Genomic DNA, 22,740 nt, shown 5'->3' with positions numbered 1-22,740 from the left:
GATCGGATACCATATAAGGGAAAATAATTTTGTTAAATAATTATTTTTAGTTATTTAATATATGGTATATTTTAATATGTATTTTCGAAAATGAGGTATTTTGAGGTGTTTTTACGCGTCGGGTCGTATTTTAAACCGACAATCAATTTTTGTCAAAGATAGGGATTTTTTGAGAACTCGACTAATATATTCAGAAACTTTCATTAATAAAATTTTTTAACTATTATCTAATGGGCCTAATGGATCTCTAATAGTAGGCTAATGGGCCTAAGCTTGTACCATGTATTATATATCAAAATTAAGCTAACAAACCCTACCTACACAGAATCAAAACACATGCCCCTCACCCCAGAAAGACACAAGGACTCTCCATCATCAACAAAACAACACTCACACACACGATTTTGGGAGAGCAACTCACGTGAATTTGAAGGAGAATTCGGCAGGCTTCTTCCCCCGCCTCTCCGCCAACGTTCCTTACATCGCAAGTCGTTTTTCGTGCGTAATAAATGCAAAGGCATGCCTTAATCTTCCTTCACTCATCTTTTACACCATATTATATGTTTTAATACTTGATTGCATGAAAAACATGACACACGTTGTATATTTTCGTTTTTATGGCATAAACATGATAAAACAAGAGTTTTCATCTTTTAAAGCTCTTTCTTATGTTGCAGAAAGTTGCTGCCATAGTAGGGCTATGGGAAGGGATATTTTTCCATTTGTTTAAGAGTCCTTAGGGGCATGTTTAAGCGCTGGACATAAGAGGGTGGCATGAGGAACGAAAAAAATAGAGTTTCATGGGGCTAGGGTTACGGTTTTGATTCCTAGGTGCATGCGGCTGCTAACTGCTGTTAGGTAACATCCAGAGGTCTTAAAGGGGCTGAGCCATGGTCCTAGATATGTCACACGAGGGCTGGTTTGAGGGAAAGGGGTCTGTGGCATGGGGGAAGTCGTGCATGGCTTGTAGAGCGAAGGGCTGAGTGGCTGCAGCTTCTAGGCTTGTTAGGTTTTGTCCAGTAGGGTTCTTATGGGTCGGTCAGGGTCCTAAGGGTTGGTTAGGGTCTAGACGGGTTTGCTAAGGGCTAGAGTCAAAGGTTGCACGGGATGGTCAAGTTAGGGTTCAAAAATAGGAAGGCACAATTTTCAGTCGTGGTTTAGGATTGTTCAAGGGTCTAAATGGCTTGAATTGGGTGGTATATGGTATGATTAGGTGTTAGTATGTTATAGTACAAGTTTGGTAAGATATGGGTAAGTTTCGACTCAAATCGGGTAAAAACCAGGATGTAGACTAAAGTTTTAAAAATGAATTGGGAAATCAGTCGAGGAGCTTAATTTTACGTCTAAAAATATTTATGGGTGTATTTTAAGGTGTCATGTTAAGTTTTGATGGATTTGGGTCGTTGTTTTAAAGTCTAAGGATCAATTAGGAAAGTTGGGTTTCAGGGGCTAAAAGGCCTTTTTAAACCTGAAAAGTATTAGACGTCCTGGCAGTGTCCTGAATGCTGTAATGAATGTTAAAATGTAAATTTCAAATTTTTATGGAATTTTATGATGAAACAATAATGATAAAAGACATGCTGCATGCTGTGTTTAAAAGAAAAATTATTTCTATATGCATGAATTTTATAAGTGATGTAAATATGAAAGGTTGAAGGAGGTGAATTGATTATGACTAATACGATAATATGATGATATGTAAGACCAAGGCTCAGTTGACGGGTGAGAGTGTCGCTGATACCCTCGTCGCCTGGTACCAATTTATACGTAGATTGATCCATCGACCTACAGCTGATAAAAAACGTCACAATTAAGGATCTGAATTCAATAAAAAGGGAAACGTATAAGTCTATGATGAAAGGAAATAAAATTATATGATGAATGGAAAGGTTTATCCTGAAAGGAAAATGTTTTAATGAAAAACTATTTTATTAAAAGTATTTTCACTGTTGCATGTAGATGTATATGTATTACTTGCTATCATGGTTAAGGTTGACTGAGTCATTATACTCACTAGGTGTGATCGATGCAGGTGAGCATGATGTTGATGTTAATAGAGGACTTGATGATTGAACATATTTTCCTAAAGCACATATGTTGCTCTGGCTAGAGACTCCTTGCATTATTAATCGATCAGATCACTTATGATATCTCCACGTAGGCGAACAGTGAATCCCCGACTACAATGCATTGCTCCAAATTATTTCGAAACTACATCCAACCTCACCACCTGATGACCCTTAATGGAGTAGGTAAATGAGTCAAAGCGCAACGCTAGTATGCAGAGCCTCTATGTGTTCCTGAGTCAAAGGCCTAATGGTGTACAACCATAATCGCGGACTATTCCACCCGATAAGTGATAACTACTTGGACAATCCGAGGGAGGGTTGTTTACTGCATTATCATATGATCACTCATCTGTATGAATTGACATCTATATGCCCTTATCAATGAAACATGATGTTTACATTACAGATACTAGTCTCAAACTCCAGCGACCATTATCCTTATTATTGGCTGTTGATTCAACTAGGAACCTATTTAGAATATACGTTATTCTTCCTAATGAGTTTCGTGATCTTATATTGCGAGACAGACTTCATGGTACATATTATATATTCATGAACTTTATCAATGCAACTTGTACGAGTATACAAATAAAGTAAATGTCATAATTATATAAAGCCGTAAAATATTATGAAAATAAATATTATTTTTATATAAGAGTCAATAAAACCAAGTTGGTTCGCTGGACACCTAATCTAATAACTTTTATTGCCAACGCGTTTAGAGAGGATTTATTACAAGATCCAAGTTTTGTTTTTCAGCTTTGTCGACGAGATGGGAATCATGTGGCTCACCTTCTGGCTACCTAAGGCCTTCAACTTGGCACATATTTGGTGTTTAGCGACTTTGTTCCCATGTTTCTAAAATCTCATGTGCATGAATCGACCCCCGTGGACCATGGTTTTACCCTTTTCTTTCCCTAGCCCTAGTTCGAACTCATGCAAGTTCCCTTCGAGCCATCTATCGTTTTTCCTTGAACCAGGGCCGAGCCACCTCGAGCCATCCCTTGACAAGAACTCCCAGGGACCTTATCAAACCCTCCTGGACCACGCACAATCCCCTCAGCAACGCGTACGCCCAGGCGCAAGACTCCTGTCCGCCCTTGCCTCCTTGCGCAATGAGGAGTCCTATCCATGCTTGGATTCCTCTCGGCTCTAGGCACCGATTCCATGCACACCTAGCCATTCTTGGACAACCCTCTAGACCCTGCTGGACAAGCCTAGCCAGCCCCAGTCGAGCCACACCCATTCCTGAAACTACATCATCCGCTCGCGCATGCATGGGAGAGCCCTTGTACACATGGACTCTTCTCCTTTGCTGATGCCGTGTCCAGGTCCTCACAGACTCTTCCTAGCCCCTCTACCAAGCCACGCATAGGCCCTGACCCAAGCCCCATGCGCTGTCTCCCCTTAACCGAGCCTTAGGTCCCATGAAAAGCCCCCAAACCCTAGGATCTTATAGCTATCCCACACGCAGCCCTCTTTGCTTATTGTCCAGCCCTCGTTTCCCCTTTGAACCGCCCTGTTCCATCCCTTGAACATCCTATGTTGGCAGCGTACTCATTGGAAATCATAACACGTTCATATGTACGTAAAAACTTTCAAAACTTTAAAAATAATCGTCAAAACGTTACGCAATTTAAACACCAATATTATTCATTAAAAATAAACAAAACATACATATTATGGATTGAATGATGTGTCAAGGGAGTTTAGAAGCATGCCTTTGTGTTTTTAGAACGCTCGAAAATATGATCGTCGGCGTGGGGTGCGAGGATTAACAAACGGGCGACGAAGACTCCTTGTTTTCCTCCTGTGTGAAGTGTTTTCGGTTGAATGGTGTCCAAGAAGCCCTAGAAATCCTTTTTATAATTTTCAAAAATTTGCATGTTAAAGGTTTATGGTTTTTGGGCTTTTTGTTTAGGGATAATTGGGCCTTCTAATCTTAAGTAATTTGGGTGCAATGACACCTATTTAATTGAAAAATTAAATTTATAAAAATTAATTTTCAAAAATAATGCATTTGATATTTTAAAAATCCCTTGTTTGCCCAAAACCGACTCCGCGAATAAAATCGAAATATTCTTGTAAAATAATTTGAATTCTCTCATTTGTAGAAAAATTTAATCATTTTTAATAATATTAGTAAGCCTTGAAAATATTTATTGAAAAATATTTATTTTGTCTTGGTCGTCCTCGATCTCATTTCGCTAGCCTATCATCGAATATTCTGGTAAAAATCCTTCAATTTCATGAAATCATACCATATAATCATTTAATTATGAAATAGTACCTTTAATCATATAATATGCATCATGCAAGCATTTAAAATCAATTAACTAAAACAATTATATAATTTAATTCATTTGCATGCATATGGTTTACGTAAGTTGGCTTTTGGACGTTACAGTTACTCTTCCTAATGAGTTGCATAATCTTATGTTGCGAGGCAGACCTCACGGTAGCTACTATATATTCACGGGCTTTATCAATGCAGCTTGCATGAGTATACAAATAAAGTAAATGTCATAATTATATAAAACCGTAAAATATTATGAAAATAGATATTATTTTTACATACGAGTCAATAAAGCCAAGTTGACTCAATAAAGCCCAGTTGACTCGTTGGACACCTATCCTAATAACTTTTATTTCCAACGCGCTTTGAGAGAATTTAATACAAGTTCCAGGTTTTTTTTTCTGCATTGTCGACGAGATGGGAATCATGTGGCTCACATTCTGGCTACTAAAGGCCTTCAACTTGGCACATACACTACAAGAAAAACGCTATACGACAACGAATAAAAAACCCGTCTCTAAAATTAGCGACAGTTTAGAGTAATCCGTCGCTAATTTCAAAAACAGTCGCTAATTTGAGCTACTAAAACGGTTAAAAACTATTGTCGTATAACACACTTTTAACAACACTACCAATTAGCCACGAGTTACGTTATACCGTCGCTAAAATTAGCGATGTTTGGAATAAATCGTCGCTAATTAGCGTCGGTTTTTAACTACACCATCGCTAATTAGCGACAATTTAAACATAATCCGTCGCTAATTTTTTAAGTAAAATAAAAAAAATTACTTTTATAATTTAATAAATCTGACCAAAAAAACTTACTATCTTTCTAAGCTAATAAAATTCATAATCATAACTAACACTTAGAAATTTAACAAGAATGGAAGTGAAAAAACTTACATAAATCGAAACTAAAATCGTACAACAGAGGAAAATGTATGATAGATGGGGAAGGTGTGGAGAAAATGGGCCCAAAAAGCGAGTATTTATAGGAAAATTTGCGACGGTTTTAGGTAGCGACGGTTATTTACTAAATCGTCGACGGTTATTGGTTAAACAGTCGCCATTAGCGACTGTTAATACACGACCGTCGCTAATGGCGACCGTCAATACACGACTGTCGCTATTGGCAACAGTTTTTGTTTAAACCGTCGCTATTTTAAATTTGCGACGGTGTTTAAAAACCGTCGCAATTTTTAAATTAGCGATGGTTTAACAAAAACCGTCGCTAATAGCGATGATTTTTGTTTATTCCGTCGCTATTTTAACAACGGTTCACTAAAACCGTTTTCGTTTCTCAAATAAACACGTTAATCCACAACGGTTCACTAAAACCGTTGTCGTTTCTCAAATAAACACGTTAATCCACCACGATTTTAAAAATACGGGGTTTAAAATGCTATTATTATTACATAGCGTTTTTTTTTTGCTCCGACATGAGATTTCATGCAATATGATCTTCTTGGATCACATATGATATCTACGTCTGTAGGCTAGTAGTGAATCTTTTGCTACAATACACCGCCTCTTATATGTCTCACAACTACACTCAATATCCCCACTTGGTGACACTCATGGAATCATTAAAAAAACAAAGCATAAAACCAATATATAGAGTTTCAATTTTGACTCCAATCATAAGGACTGTTGTTTACAACCATAACGATTTTCTTCATTAAAAAATGGTAACCACTTTAAAAGTTTGAGTCCGGATAGTTTGATGAACTCATTTTATGAACATCCATATGTATGTTTGAAATTCTTTATATCCCTACAAATCAAATGTGATACGCAGCAACAAAGATGTTAGTCTAGAGCTCGAGTTTTCTTTATCCTCGATTCAGGCGTCCCAATCGTCTAGAATTGTGTTTAGACTATACAGTAATTAAAATATGTGTATCATGACAACCATTATATCTACGACACTATCTTTCATGTACTATAACATATTTAAGGTCTTTATATATCTATGCAGCTTTAATAAGTAAACATATAAAGATTTTTAACAAAAAAAATGTAAATCTTAATAAAATAAAGATCCTTTTTACATAAAATTAATAAAATCCTTAGCCACAATTGGCTTTAGGGGCACCTGATCTAACAGAAAAAATAAGTTCTTCTTTTTCGCTTGCCCTCTATATAAAGTAAAGGCCTTCTCTTGTTCCCCAGTTCCTCGATGGAGGCCTTTTTTTATTTATTATTATTGACTATTAAAAAGAACTTCGACGAATCGCTAATATATAATTTTCTTTCGAAAGGCTTTCATTGGAACTGAACTTCCTTTTCCAATCAATAGGGTACCGGTGTTAGGGCTTTAGCCCTGGATCCAAATTCTCATTCAATAAAACAAGTTGTTCGATCTCTTTTCATTTAGTTTGAACCATTAGACAGAAAATGAAAAGAAAAAGAAAGCTTAAATAATAGTCAAAAAGGGCTTGGTTTTTCAACAACCCTCTTGTTCTTTGTATCTTTCTTCACGCTCCAAGCATGAATGGCGGCTCTTCCTTTCTCTAGCCTTTTATTCTCTTTTGTTTGGAGACCACATTTTCTTTCCTTCTTTAATAACTTTTTGTGGCCCTGGTGCCACACAATCTATTCATTTTAAATTTGAGTACGTTTCTTGTAGACGGTCTCACGAATCTTTATGTTTGAGATGAGTCAATCCTACCAATATTCACAATAAAAATTAATACTCTTAGCATAAATAGTAATATTGTTTCATGGATGACCTAAATAAGAGATCTGTCTCACAAAATACGACTCGTGAGACCGTCTCACATAATTTTTTGTCTTTAAATTATTATTTTTTTGCACGAATTCTTCTACCTAAGTTTTCACTCGACTTTTGCAACTTTTATCTATATATTCAAGTGAGTAGTGGCTCATGTGCACAAATGATGAAATAAACATGAAAACGGGCTCAACATCACAAGATAAACTATGGAATAATGTATTTGAAATGACAAAATTAAACACGTAAAATCGACTCTATCAATTAATTTTAATATTTAATAATCACCCACAAAAACCAACCACAGTAATCTGTAAATCTGTCTAGCAATAAATTATTTCCAGTAAAAGGTTTTAAAGTTTCCATTTATTTCCACCAATTGCATCGAAGGAAGAGCCATGAAAATTGGCCTCCAAATTAATTACATCATTCATGTATTATTAAAGATCTTAATTATTACCTGCCCAAACTCAATTATTGGTCTTTTTCATAGTAAGTACGCTACAATAAGTTCGAGAAATTATTATAATTTATTCAATACGAGTAATAATGTGACCAGCGTTGTGATGCTCGGTTACGTGACATTTTTCAAATTTCGAGCTATTTTTTTTATTTTGAATAAATTCCTAGTCTAAAAAGTTTACTATATATTTTTTATTAACCTTTAAATAATAAGATATCAGGTAAATATGTGTATATTTACCGTGTCAATCATGAATCAAGATTTTATGAGCGTCATTAAGACCTAATATGTCCTGCTCAACTTTAGGTGAACTTTGTCCATAATCCTAATCTGTTAAATTGAATTTATTGTGTACTATTTTTTTTATATCAAAATTTATGGAGTATGTCCCATGTACGTGCAACAGTTTAATAGATTTATATTCTAGAGACAGTTCGGTTTGGTCCATACCTACGATGAAAAATTATACTTTGACATAAAAAAAAGTACTTTTTTTACTCAAATCAGAATAAAATACATAATATACTTTGATATAAAAGATAATATTTTCACTCAAATCAGCATATATTATATAATATTTTTTCATAACATAAATAATAATAAAAATGATAATTTTTGAGTGAAAATAATACTTTGAAAGTAAAAAATAATATTTTTCAATGATCAAACATTTTCATTTAAATTATCATATATTATATAATACTTCGTAACATAACTAACAAAAAATTGGTACTTTTGCATTGAAAAATAATAATTTTAAAATAAAAAGAATAATTTTCATTGACTAGCCCGACTTTAGCTTGTTCATATTGAAGTTCACCACAAACCCATCAAATGAGGGTGGTAGTGACAGCAGTAGAATGTTCGTGGACAATTCGTTTGGGATGACAATGTCTAGTTCCACTATCTTATAGATGAGCACAATCATCCTCACATCATGCTCATAAAACCGAGGCCCTTTCTCCAAGGCATGATCTCATGAGCTTCTTGACAATAGCGTATCTTTATGGACGTGTTTGTGCATTGTACAACTCTTTCAAGTGACCATAAATGTCAACACCATTTACAGCATCACTACAAGAAATTTCAGAATCAACAACACACATACGACAACGGTTTTAACTTAAACCGTTGTTAAAAAACTTTTAACAACGGTTTTAGTTAAAACCGTTGTCGTAGATCATTTTTTAAGCAAAATACAACGGTTTTTATAAAACCGTTGTCTTTTGGGGGTCAAAAACAACGGTTTTTAGGGTCAATAACAACGGTTCTCTAAAACCGTTGTCTTTGAACGTCTATGACAACGGTTTCTTGAACCGTTGTCTATTAGCGTGTTTTTTTGGACAATCGACAACGGTTTTAGAAAACCGTCAACAAATATTTAAGCTCTATTTTTTTCTTTTATGGGCTTGATATGAATTTTGAATCTTATCCAAAATGAAGAATTTTAATTTTGAAAATTTTTCTCATCATTAATTTAAAAATCTCGTGTCATGTTTTTTTGTATGTTTGTCGGATTCATGCAATGATTGTTATTATATTAATAATAACGCACATACTGGTTATTTATAATATATCACATGCATTAAAAATAATAAAATATTATCGATAACCGATAGCTAATTGATCCATATGAGTCAAATATAGATCCAATTCAAAAACCTAGGTAAATGTAGATATGCAAATACAATACTACATCAACTTCTAATATTTTACATGTCTTTGATTTTCAAAACTCTTGAGGATCTGAGTCCACCATCTTCACATATTGATCTCCCATTAAATCTAATTTTTACATTAAATTTCCATAGTATATAGGGATACAAATTTAAGTGGGGAAAACATGCCATAAACCAAAACCACTTTATATAACCATCAAATAAATAAAAAATTACAATATGTAAAATATCATAACATACACTTAGCAAATTAATCATGACTCTCGATCATCCTTTTACCGTATAGTATCAAATATTGTTTTAAAACCAAAATATCACATATTATCATAAAATTATGTTTCTTATAAGTTTATCACTAAATGCCATGATTAAAAATAAATTAATAAATTAAATAAACACATTTAGTCAATTATCCAATTAATTTATTAATAACTAAAAATATTTTAAAACACTTTTTACAATAAATAATTGATAACATAATTGTTAATTATTCAATTTATAAGACAATTCTATAAAATATCAATTTAATCTAAAATTTTGAAAAAATCAAAAAATCACCTCGTGGGCCCAATTCATAAATAGCCCATTCGAAGGACAAGGTTGCTCGAGATGGGCACCCTGCCCATGTGCCTGCCCGATGCCCGATCAACTCGGGTAGCCGACAGCGGTCACCTGCCTGTTTTTTATAGAAGACTACAGAGAAAGTATGTTGCTTGTGCTAGGCATCACTGCGAGCAGGAGGTAGCGCTACCCACTACCCGCTACTCGGAACTGTTCCAAGAAGAGCAATATTTTTATTTTGGTTTTTCAAAATCAAAATTTCTAGGCACTACAATTTTCTGAAAGATTTTCATAAGCGATTAGAAACAAAAACTCAATATGATTTATACAATAAACAAAATGAATCATACGATTTAGAAATTTGGCTTTGATACCACCCTTTGCGTACCGTTTTATCGCACACAAAACACAATTAATGTTTTGAAATTTTTGTTTTGACGTTTAAAACATTCTTGGGCATTATATGATTTAATTAAACATTCATAGAGAGTCTAGTTTAATTTAAACTTTCGTATTTAATGTCTCCAACCATCCCGATGTTTAGACGGTAATGGCTTTTCTTGTAAATTCCTACGAACTTTCTTCAGCCTCCTTAATCATATCCACGATCAGAGACTATGTTCTTCTTGTAGACTATACTAGAAATCTACACGAAATTTGTACGAGATTAGATTGTCGAATACTTGTTTGACCATCAATAGTTTAGGGAGACAGCTAGCTGTGTCACAACTTCATGTGATTCATAACAACATTTGTTCTTATTCGAGCTCATCCTTATTAGCCCAATTCTTTTTCTCAAACACTTGATCAAGAACATCAGAACTCAAGTCTAATTGCATCCATCGGATTATGGTAAGAGCGTATAGTAGCATCGCACCATGATCCCATATGTATAGTGCCTACAAGAACCTTAAATTATGATTATCGTACAATACGGTCCCTTCAGCTCATATATAATATGCAAAAATTGGTATATCGAGAGTTGCAAATGAATTCGACAAATATGTGATGTATCTTTAAGTAATAGCGATAACATGATATGTGCAATTGAGGAAATAACTTAACAAAACATTAATGTTATACTCTGGCCAATGATTCCTTGCATTATTAACTCATGAGATTACATAGAATAACTTTACCCGCAGGTGAGCGGTGAATCTCCGACTACAATGAATTGGCTCCTATGTATTTCGAAAATACATCCAACCTCGCCACATGATGACCCTCAATGGAATTGGTAAACGGATCAAAATTCATGCTAGTATGTAGAGCTTGCACGTTGTCTTGGGTTAAAGAACTAATAATGTTCAACTATAACCGCGAACTATTTAACTCGATAAGTGATAACGACTTGTAAAGCCCGATGGATGGTTGTTCAGTGGATAATTAAATAATCACCCATCTGTATTAATGGATATCTCATTGTCCTTACCAATGAAACATGTCGTTTACATCAAAGATGTTATTCTTATGCTCGAGAGACCATTATCCTTATTTTTGGTTGTGAATCGACTAGAAACCGGTTAAGAATATACAATACGATTTGTAATGAATTCAATGATCTTATGTTGAGAGGCACACCTCATGTTACTTATTGTATATTCAAGAAGTTCATTCATGCATCTTGCATCTATATACAAATAATGTAAATGTCATAATTTTTTAAAATCATAATATATTATTAAATTAAAGATTGTCTTTACATAAGAGTTAATAAAAATCAAGTCACAAATGAATTCGTCAAGCACATACTCTAACATTCGACGTGATATAATCAATTTTTTTCTATGTTTTAGACTTATTCGAAAGAGTATGATCAATTTTCGACGTAACCTTGCAGTGAACTTTAGAATGTGTTTATCTTTATTGTTTTGTGTGTGTGTGTGTTTCTTTTTTTTGTTTTTGGTGATATGTTTATCTTTATTGTTGTGTGTGTTTTTTTATTGTCTACTTTATTATGTCTACAAATATCGCATGTTTATCAAGTTAAGTTAAATCGATAATAAATGTTTGTAGTAAATTATGTTGTGTATTTTTTTTGTCATTACATTGTTCATTAATTCTATTTCTGACTATTATAAATTGTAAATTATAATTAATTCATGTAAAAAATAAAACAATTAAAATAAATTTTTCAGAATTATATAATTCAAAATATAAAATATAAAATGAACAAAAAAATTATTTAAAATTATAAACATTTAAAAAATTCTAAATTAAAAAAAGTGGTCAAAAAATTATTTAACATTAAAAATAATTAAAAAAATTTGAAATTATTAAAAAATTGGCCAAAAAATTTGATAAAATTACAAGGGTTATATTGCAATTTTCATAATGGTATTTCTGTAATTTTTTGTATCTTTCACCCCATCCTCCATTTAAATAGTTGTCCTCCATTTTTAGAGAATTACTATTCCTTCCTCTAATATGGAGTAGAGAAAAAAAGATAGGTTGAAGGAGAATACATTCTCTATAACGAAGAAATACTCCATTTTGGAGTTGGGTTGGAGATGTAATAATTAAAAAAGCTACCCGACAAAGATGAAAATGCTTATTATTGGGCCCATCTCTCTGCTCTGCGTCTATTTCTGAAGATGACTCCTCGTGGGAAAATGAACGATCACATGACATTTTGAAAGAAAGACAATGTTACTTTCAAAAACTTGTACGCACGCAATTTTCTTTTGAAAGAGACTAAAGAACAGATAAATAACACACACACAAAAAAACTTTCCTTACGGACATGAAATCTATGGTCCAAACGAAATTGTACAACTTGCACTTGTAACAATGGAATAGATATCCATGTATATATATCTTCTTTTATCCTTCTAGAATATTACGTACCATCGAGGTCAAATTTATAAGTAAAAAAAAGAAGTAACACCCTTAAAAGTACTCAGCTTAACAACCTTTTTAATAAATATTAAAACTCATTGTATTTCATAACCATCGGGAGCGTAAAAAGTTTCGGGATCCTCGTTCTGAAGCCATCCATATTTCTCCAGGAATGGATTTGTCAAATTATTGCGTGGATAACTCTCGATGCAATCATCAATATTTTTTCACCTCTTTTAAGCCTTTTCTTAGCTTGCATGTATGCTAAAACATACCAAATACTGCTCGCTGAAGTGTTCCCGAATCGATGCAACGTCATTCGTGCTGGCTCGACATCGTACTCGCTCAGATTTAGACTCTGTCCGATGGCATCGATCACGGCTTTTCCTCCGGTGTGGAGGCAAAAGTGGTCAACCCCTTCTTTGAAGTTGATCGTCGGTTTTGGGATAGAACCGGCTTTTTCCCATTTGTGACTCATCTTTTTGAGTATCAGTAGCATGGCAAATCGGAGAAGCTCCTTGACCGGGAGTATTTTCAGCGCTATTTGTTTAAGGTTATCGACGAATGCTCGTGTAGCAGCCTTAGGTAGACTCTTGTCGAGGTGGAAGCCGACGAAACCCTTGTCATCCTCCCTCTGTACGCAAGCTTCGTAGGATTCGTCTTTTGCACCATGATGGGTTCGCACAAGAAACTTGAGTTTCAGCATCGCCTTGTGCTTGTAGGATGTTTTGTTTGTCAAAATCATGGCACACCCTCCTATTCTGAACAAGCAATTAGCAAGAATCATCGATCTACTGTTTCCGTTGTACCAGCCTAAGCTCAAAGTCTCTGATGTTACAACGAGGGCTTTAATGTTTTTCCGAGTCTTAAATATGCTTTGAACTATGTTAATGGATATCAAGCTTGCGCTACATCCCATCCCGGTTATATTGTACACCTTGATGTCTTCTCTCATTACGTAGAGATTGATGATTCTCGAAGCTAAAGAAGGGACTGAGGCAAGCATCGATACGTTCACAACCAGGATGTCGATTTCAGAAGGAGAGATACCACTACGTTTGAACAATCTGTCGATGCTCACTAAAAAGAACTCATCCATCTCGACAAGCCCATCTTCTAGCTTCGGAGTTGCCTCTCGACCATCGAACACCATTTTCGGGGCATAAGTTTCCTCGCCTATGCCAGAGCTAACTATGGCTCGTAAAAGGAATTTGTACTCGTAGAGGCCAAGTTGTTTGCTTCGAAGAATGATGTCTCCAGAAAATTTCGTGCTCAACTTCCTATCGTCGGTTGACTTGTAACATTCGTAGTCTAACAAGTAACAATCTTGGCGCCTTTTCTTATCAAGAATTTGCCAAATAATGAAAATAAGAGGTAGAAAAGGAAGAGAATACCACAGCATAAGAAAAAGATCCATATTCTAAAATTGGAGAAATTTTTGGGTTTTTGGTAGAAGAAAGATATTAGAAATGAGAAGTGAAAGGGATCTGAGGAATTATAGTGCAAAGTTCTATGTGAATTTTAAGTAATGTTTTGATATGAGAAATTTGAATGGAACACCAATTATATACATACATATATATACATATATATATATATGTGTGTGAGTTAAGGGGTTGGCCAAAGTTGCACATTAATGGGACCTTATAAACATTAAAAAACACGTACTTTCTCAACTTCCAACAATAAATTGGGTGCGTGATTTTGTGTAAGTATCTTTAATTCCATCAAACTCTATGAATACACGCCTTATGTATGCATGTGATTGTAGTAAATAGATTATAATTAATTCGAAGAAATATATGGCAATTAAGTTTCATTAGAAAACACAAAAAGTATCGTATATAAAAAGTTATCTTGTACTAAATAGAGGACGCCCACAAAGTCGTCCCACTTGATGCAAACGTGGACTTGGACACTTCTGGTTCTGATATGAGATGAGATCCAAGATGTGCTCAATCCAAATCCCTATAAAGATTAAATACTATTTTTATATTTGATGATACCAAAAATTACTTCACGTGTCTTGGGTTCTATTTTTGTTGAGTCAAATACTTAACGTTCCTTGTAGTTTCATAAGAATTCTAGTATGACAAGTTACTTTAATGAATATCTGATTTATGCTGCTGCTCTTATCTTATCTTTGGTGATTTATGAATTCGAATGGTATATCCCGAATTCCTCTGGATTCTTTTCATATCACAAAAGATTTATTCAAGAGTTTTATATGACTAGAACTTTATTCACAGCCATACTTGTCTGAGTTCGGGTTGGTGCATATTTGGGTCGGCTGCTTGATCGGCTCTTTAACGAGGAATTACTCCCAAGCTGAGGTGATACGCTCGGGCATGCATGATCAGGGCGTGTTCCATCACCCTCTAGTTGACGCTTGCATAATTTGGTTGGTCTACCAAAATATGCTCAGATGTTCGGCGCCTATTTCGCTCTATCCATCCCCGATTGCTTGAATTTTTCTATAAATACTTGCATACTTTTTTCATTTTCAGGCATTTTTTCAAGCTCTTGCCGTAATTCTGTCCAATAGTGTAAGAAATTTACGTAAATTCTGTCACCGTGATTAATTTTAATCATGCCACCAAGATTTAAAAGTTAAATTTTTATTTTTCGTTAAGAAAATATTTATTTTAAATAATTTAAGAGTTTTAGTATTTTTAATGTCAAATTTAAATTAATTAGTGGGAGCAAGAAATTTTATGTCATTTATAAAGGATTTTTGGAAATAGGTAATTTTTTTAAATCTTTTAATTTGAGACATAATAATTTTATTAATATTAATGGATATAATTTATTAATTAAAAACTTGGGTTGATTAAGTCCATTAATTAAGTAATTTAGAAGATTTCTTGTTTTTTTAAAAAATAATTAAACCCTAAAACCCTACACACACACAATTTACATAAATTGAAAGTGAGGAACAATGGCCGAACCAAGGTAGCTATCCAAGGGAATTCTGATTTTTTTTTTTTCTTCTTAGTTCTTCGATTTTCTTCCTCATTCTTCCATCCAGCAACGATCATCCGACTACCTTGCATCCTAAGGTGGGTTTTCGGAGGGTTTTTGTAGACGACGTTCCACCGCACCTGAAACGTCTGCTTACTCGTTTTCTTAAAAAGTACTAGAATTTTTTTTTAAACTCTCACATTTTCGGTCAGTGCATATACATAGACATAAAAATAATTTTGCACTAATTTAAAATAAAACATCTAACTAGTACTTGAAAATCCAAAGGGAATAGTCAAACATGAAATCGTAAAACGTTTTACCAAACCTAAAACGCAATAAATGTTAAAAAGTGTAGCACATACTATACCTCTCAAAAATATCTCAAAAGTATAAATAAAATGTCGTAAAAAATTTTAACGTAAAATCATAAACATAAATGCGGAAAATAGAAACGCTGGTTCTCGGGTTATGTGCACCGACAGTCCAGCAAAGTCACCCATCAAGACCTCCAATGTCATAATTATTAATATCACTTGCATCATACACACCTGGTGAGTCTAAAGACTCAACACTTCATATCCTTGATAACAAGTAATACGTAATACAGTTTACATACAATAGTGAAAAATAGTTGTACTTAAAATATCATTTTCTTAATAATGCATAAACTTTAAACTCAAACATTTTCATAAATATAATCATAAAAACATAAACATATTCATATTCATATCCATATTCGTATCCATATTCATATTCATGTTCGTGTTTGTTGAATTCAGATCGTGATTGTGACTCGTATTCTTAATCGTATTGGGCGATGGATCCATCTATATGTAACCACAGTACTGGGCGGCGGGGGACACCAGCAACACTCTCACCGGTCAACTGGGCCCTGGCCAACGTATTAATATATTCTTATTCGTATCCGTATCCGTATCCAAGGAACCACGATCGTCGGGCTCCCACTGGGACCATAACCCTCACGATATTTCCAACATATCAACATATTTAGTCACAATCCCTTCACGTCCTTCAACATATCGTATTTCAATCACTTAATAAAAACATGCATATAATATCAATTTATTTTGAAACCAAGCATGCAAAATATCTTTTAAATGTCCAATTTAAACCATAAAAATTCATGAACATTTAAAAATCGTAATTTAGCATATAAAACTTCATAAGCATGTGAAATAATCATATTAACACATAAAACAACAATTAAAGCACTGTCATGACGTTTACTAATTTTCAGGTTTAAAAAGAGCGTTTTACCCCTGAACGTGACATTTTACGTTTTTGACTTTTTCTTGATTTATTTGACTCTAACATGTCCCAAATAATTATTTAAGCTTAAATTAAAATTCTCATAATTTTATTTATCTTAAAAACTAGGCTTTTTAATTAATTCGTAATTAGACGTTTTGAAGGCGTTTTAATTCCGAAAAATCCCAAACTTTAATATAAAATTCTTAAATTCAAAATTTAGTCTTTTTATATTATTTTAGCTCTTGTGAACCACGAATCGACCCCCGTGAGCCGTTTTTCAATTTATTTAAGCTTTTACAAAACCCTAATTTGACCTATATGTTCGACCCTGAGCCATGGTTCGATTTTCCCGAGCCACGCCCGAGCCACCTTGAGCCAACCTCTTCCCAGACCACTTAGGAACCTAATGGACCCGAGCTAACCCACCAGACTTGAACCCAGCCCCAAAACCGAACACCAACAATGCACCTTGCCATGGCCGACACTCCTATGATTCATGGACTCTATTTTCTTGTGTCTAGGACCTAGCCAACGAACCCAGCCCCTGAACCAACCTCTCGTGCACTCACCTAGGACCCTTAGGACTCGCTCTAGCCCAGCCTCTGAGCCTCGGACCGAGCCCTTTCCCGTACAAAAGCTATGCAATTTCTACGTGCTGCACAAAGCTCTCGGGTAGGAGTCGTTGTTGGCAAGGACTCCTCCCAGCCCGCCTACTAGAACCCTAGCATGGCTAGGTCTCCACCCTGGACTCACCCACGGCCCTGGATAGTCCCTGGTCCCAGCCGAACCAAGCCCAGCCCTCAACACACCCAAAACCGTGAGCCAAGAAGCACACCAGTCCAAGCACGGTTCCAGCTTTCATGTTTCAAGATTTGCAACATTTTTAGGGTGTTTCTAGGACTCTATATTTCATGAAAACAATGGTTGATCAATACCTATATCATGGAAGCGCCTTTAACACATATAAAACATGATTTTGAAAATAAAAAACACAAGTTTAGAACACATAGGCATGTAGTTAGGAAAATTTCCACCTGTGTGGGGACCCGGACGCTAATCAATTCTTAATCGTCATCATGATCAATTTACTAATCAAGTAATTAGGGTCATAAAATTTTTTTTTTTAATGCGGAAAGTAGTGAGATCAAACTAATATACAACTCAATATAAAATACAGTACAAGTCCTGTACCGTCTACAAATCAGTAAAGACTAAGGTTCAACTTCTAATTATCAAGTGCCAAAACCCTATATACATCAAAGTCCGAAGTCTCCACTCTATCACGATCTCTCCTCATCTCCTGGACCCTGATCCTGTCCCACCTGTTGTCATGTACACATACAAACAAGACAACAGCCGGATAATTCCGGTGAGAATATAATCCCAGTATAAATCAACGAAACATTCAATCATATGATAAACATAAAAGCATGGATAGATAACAGCAATATATATCAAAAGCTGAAACATAATCAATATCAAACTATCGACAATGCTCGTGACTCCACGACTCAGACTAGACTCAATCCTAGTCTAAGGATCCCAATTTCCAGATGTGAGTATTCCTATATTGACCAACAGTAATAGAAAAGACTCCAGTTCTATCCACGTCGATATAACCAAACATCCAGTGTCCTGACCTAACCGTCATGGACTGTGTCCCTATCGCCAATATCCTATCTTGTGACATCGTGCAATGTGCCCGTGGCGATCCCGCCATTATCAGGCACATCTGTCCCAAGATTTCTTTACTATTTTGTGACATCGTGCAATGTGCCCGTGGCGATCCCGCCACTTTCAGGCACTTCTGTTACAAGATTACTCGTCTAATACCTGCTATCTATAATTCAAGAGAACAAGTACATCAATCAAATCAATGCAAATATCAATGCAATAAAGTAAAGTATGTGATTTAGGGAAACTCAAGTCTAAACCGACTCAAGTCGATCTCCCAATACCACATTGACTTATACCTTTCGTTTGTAGTCTCGGTCTGCAGCAATATCAGTTCTGAACTCAAGACTGTCTCTGTAAATCTGAAACGATATATCGAGAATCATAATATCAATATTCAATTCTCAAGTCAACTCTGAATCTGATTAATCTGGATTTAATTCAAATCACGGCATAACGGCACAATCTCAGTATCCCCGTCAATACCATATCAACAAACATCAATTACAAATCCTAACTCATATCCGATACAATCTGTAATCATTCATAATCCAAATCTGTCCAATATCAATCGATATATTCTGAAAAATCATAACAATTTCATAATCAATCCGTTTCTCAATCTGACTTCAATTCTACAATGTCTAACATGCCAAGAACATCATATATGAAGTGTATTCGATTCCAACAATATCATAATTTCAAAACATGTCAAAACGTAACAAAACTTACGTCCAGTTGTAGCCTGCGTTGATAGAAACACAGTACTGAAGTCAGATTCAAATTCTGACGGGCGGATCTTTCACAAAAAGCGTAAGGATTTTTCACAACTTTCCCTCAAAGCTTTTCTCGATTCTTGTTTGTTCATCTGAAAGAATTCATAAGTTGATATACATATATACATATAGCATGCATGTACGGGGCAAGTGGCTTCATCTTTGCAAAACACGTCTCGCGTATATGCGCGACCATCCTCGGCGCATATGCGCGAGACAATATGCCTCGGCGCGTAACATGCACAGCCCCTCGCGCATATGCGCACCCTCATTCGGCGCATATGCGCGAGGTCCCTCAAAATTCTTCACAACTCTCGGGTTACCTCACGCACATACGCGGATTCATGTCGCGCATATGCGCGAGAGCTCATACTCGCACATAATCCACTTTCCTTTCCGCCTATCCCGGTCCGATCCAATTCATCTATAATCACCTCAATTAATTAACAAATCATTTCAGATTAATAACGTAGCAAATTCCGGGCATTACATTTCTCCCCCCCTAATATATGATTTCGTCCTCGAAATCACAGGCAATTAATCATGTCAATAAGAAGGCATGTAATAAAAACTGATTAGAAACTTACATCAGTGAAACAATGCCGGGAATTCTTGTCTCATATCTGATTCAGTCTCCCAAGTAGCTTCTTCAACGCCATGACGAGTCCATTGAACTTTTACAAGAGGAATAATCTTTGTTCTGAGTTGCTTTTCTTTACGATCGATAATTCGGATCGGCTTTTCGACGTAACTCAGAGATTCATCAAGCTCGGCCTCGTCTGGCTGAATAATATGAGAATCATCAGGGAGATACTTCCGTAGCATAGATACATGAAAGACATCATGTATCCTGGATAATGAAGGCGGTAAGGCGAGTCGATAGGCACGATCTCCAATCTTCTCGAGAATCTCATATGGACCAACGTATCGTGGAGACAATTTCCCTTTATTTCCAAATCTGACAACACCCCTAAAAGGAGAAATCTTCAAGAATACTCGATCTCCTACCTCAAATACCAACGGTCTACGTCGAAGGTTGGCATATTTGGCTTGTCGGTCCTGTGCTGCCTTCATTTTCTTCTGAATCAATTTTACCTTCTTAGTCATATCTCTGATCATATCAAGTCCACTCTCAGGCACTTCAGAGATATCATCCCAATACAGAGGGGATCAACACTTCTTTCCGTACAACGCTTCAAAAAGAGCCATCTCAATACTCGTCTGATAGCTATTGTTGTACGAAAACTCACAAAGAGGCAACGCATCTTGCCAGTTAGTGCTAAAATCAAGCACTACAGCTCTCATCATATCTTCCAATATCTGAATCGTCCGTTCTGACTGTCCGTCAGTCTGGGGATGATATGCGGTACTCAGATGTAACTTCGTACAGAGAGCCTGCTGCAAACTCTGCCAGAAGTGCGAAGTAAACCGAGGATCACGGTCTGAAACAATCGACTTCGGCACTCCGTGCAATCTAACAATTTCTTTGACATAGATCTTTGCCATTTGATCATATCTATAGGTCATCTTGTATGGAATAAAGCATGCAGATTTGGTCAGTCGATCAATCACCACCCAAATCGCATCACAACCTCGGGAGGATCTTGGTAACTGTGTCACAAAATCCATGGAAATGTGATCCCATTTCCATTCAGGAATCAACAAACTCTGTAATAATCCCCCTGGTTTCTTTCTTTCAGCCTTCACCTGTTGGCAATTCAGACATCTGGAAACAAATTCTGCAATGTCAGTCTTCATTTGCTTCCACCAAAACTGTCCTTTCAAATCATTATACATCTTCTTGCCACCAGGATGAATACTGAATCGACTACTGTGCGCTTCTGTCAATATCTGTTGCTTCAACTCTGAAACATTTGGCACAACTAGACGATTATTCACATACAATACATTGTTCCGTACCTGATACTCTGATCGATGTCCTACTTTGACCATCGCAATCGAATTCTGATCAACTTTCTGAGCCGCTTTAATTTTCAAAATCAACTTTGGTTCAGCCCGAATAGCACATAATCTCAAAGGCTGACGATCTGTTTCAAAAGCTAATCCAGACAAACAGCAGTCTTCAATCAAATTGGAAACACCCATAGTCGATAAGGACAAAGAACATACCATTTGACTCAGTGCATCAGCTGCTGCATTCGATTTTCCTGGATAGTACTTGATCTCACAATCAAAATCTTTTAATAAATCCAGCCATCTTCGCTGTCTCATATTCAGTTCTGATTGTGAAAATAAATATTTCAGGCTCTTATGATCAGAATAAATCTCAAACTTCTCACCGTACAGGTAATGTCGCCATATCTTTAATGCAAAGACAATGGCTGCCATGAGGTTTCATGGGGTTTCAGCTGTCTTGAGGCATAAGCGATTACATGTCCTTGCTGCATCAAAACACAACCCAATCCGCGGTGAGATGCATCACAATAAACAACAAAATCACCAGTACCTGACGGGATAGTCAACACTGGAGCACTGGTCAATCTTTTCTTTAGTTCTACAAAGCTGGACTCACATTCATGGAGCATTCTTCTTAGTCAACTGTGTAATCCGTTTGGCAATGCTGGAGAAATCTTTAATAAAACGTCGATAATATCCGGCCAAACCCATAAAGCTGCGAATTTCGGGCACTGATGTCGGTCTCGGCCAAGAAATCACGGCTTCAACCTTGCTGGGATCAACTGATATCCCGTCTCCGGATATAATATGCCCCAGAAATACTACCTGTCTCAACGAGAACTCACATTTCGATAGTTTAGCATACAGTTTCTCAGCCCTCAGAATTCGCAACACTGTTCTCAAATGCTCGGCATGCTCCATCATATTCTTGGAATAAATCAAAATATCATCGATGAATATAATCACAAAATCATCGAGATATCTCTGAAACACACGGTTCATTAATCCCATAAATACCGCCGGTGCATTCGTCAAACCAAATGGCATGACAATAAATTCATAGTGTCCATACCTGGTTCTGAATGCTGTCTTCGAGATATCAGAATCTCTGACTCTCAGCTGATGGTATCCAGATCTTAGATCGATCTTGGAATACACTGAAGAACCCTGAAACTGGTCAAATAAATCATCAATACGAGGCAATGGATATTTATTCTTTACCGTTGCCTTGTTCAGTTGCCGGTAGTCGATACAAAGTCTCATCGACCCATCTTTCTTCCTCACAAACAGTACTGGAGCACCCCAAGGAGATACACTCGGTCTGATGTAACCCTTGGCCAGTAGATCCTCCAACTGTTCTTTCAACTCTTTCAACTCGATCGGCGCCATCCTGTACGGAGCCCTCGAAATCAGAACTGTTCCTGGCATCAATTCAATGCTGAAGTCTATCTCTCGAATCGGAGGTAATCCAGGAATCTCATCTGGAAAGACATCAGC

At 35.9% G+C, this 22,740-nt stretch overlaps 1 pseudogene; it reads right to left on the bottom strand.

Annotated features, from left to right (window-relative positions):
• Positions 1 to 12,542: 12,542 nt before the first annotated feature.
• LOC142531014 (3-ketoacyl-CoA synthase 12-like) lies at positions 12,543 to 14,193 on the bottom strand (annotated as a pseudogene).
• Between the last annotated feature and the right edge of the window lie 8,547 nt (positions 14,194 to 22,740).

This window comes from Primulina tabacum, chromosome 17 (assembly GCF_025594145.1).
Source record: "Primulina tabacum isolate GXHZ01 chromosome 17, ASM2559414v2, whole genome shotgun sequence".
Taxonomy (NCBI): Eukaryota; Viridiplantae; Streptophyta; class Magnoliopsida; order Lamiales; family Gesneriaceae; genus Primulina; species Primulina tabacum.
Note: the sequence above shows the minus strand (reverse complement) of the source record. Positions and strands in the feature narration are given on the sequence as shown.